Here is a 950-nt window from a genome sequence, read left to right on the forward strand (position 1 = left end):
CTGCCTCCAGCACACCCTTGTCCTCCCACCGGGCTGGAAAGACTCGTATGGCTTCTTCGAAGGCAGCGGGCAGGCTGGGGTTAGGTATTAAATTATTATTACCAGTAATAATTTTTAAAAGAAGTTTGTACGTAGGGTCATGGCATCCTCCCAGATGTCGTAGCATCCTTCCAGATGTGATGTCATCCTCCCAGACGTCATAGTGTCCTCCCAGATCTCATAGCATCCTCCCAGATGTGATGGCGTCCTCCCAGATGTCATAGCATCCTCCCAGATGTGATGGCATCCTCTCAGGCTTCATTGTACATACCTGAGCCTCACTGCCTGGGAACCTGTTCCTTAAGGACATCCTGGACAGAGGGAGGGAGGGAAGCGCAGCTCGGAGGTGAATAACCCAGCTGACACATGGAAACGATTGCGGGGAGAAGGACGCCCCTGCCCAGAGCACCGGAGCCGGCCGCTTTGCTGCGGGGATGTGCTGCTGAGAGCGGCTCCTCCAGCGGCAGAGCATCGCCCGCTCTCCCGGTGAACCCGCACGCACTAAATCACAGCTGACGAGGTGGGGGGGCTGGGAAGGGGCTAAAGGACAGCCCTGATCTTTCACCCCTTGCCCAGGGTCCGGCTGGGAGCGCCGAGCCCGGTGGTCTGGCCCAGGTCACTCATCCCTCACTGCCTGGTCATCTCCATCACAAAACCAGGGTGCAATAACTCAGCATGGAAGGGAAGTGGAGGGCGTTGATTTAAACCCGCGGACGGGCTCTCCTAACCCTGGCCCTCCTCGCTGCGGTCAGGGCCGGGTCATGGCCGAGTGCAGCTCCTGCCCCGTTCGCAGGAGAGGGCTGCGGGGACACGGTAAGAAGCTTTGCCGCACGGCCGCATCCAGCCCTGCTGCCTCCGCACCGGGGCGATGCCCAGGGAAGGAGCGGAGCGGCAGGGGAAGGGGCGGGGGC

Source organism: Pygoscelis adeliae, unplaced genomic scaffold (genome assembly GCF_000699105.1).
Source record: "Pygoscelis adeliae isolate BGI_AS28 unplaced genomic scaffold, ASM69910v1 Scaffold243, whole genome shotgun sequence".
Taxonomy (NCBI): Eukaryota; Metazoa; Chordata; class Aves; order Sphenisciformes; family Spheniscidae; genus Pygoscelis; species Pygoscelis adeliae.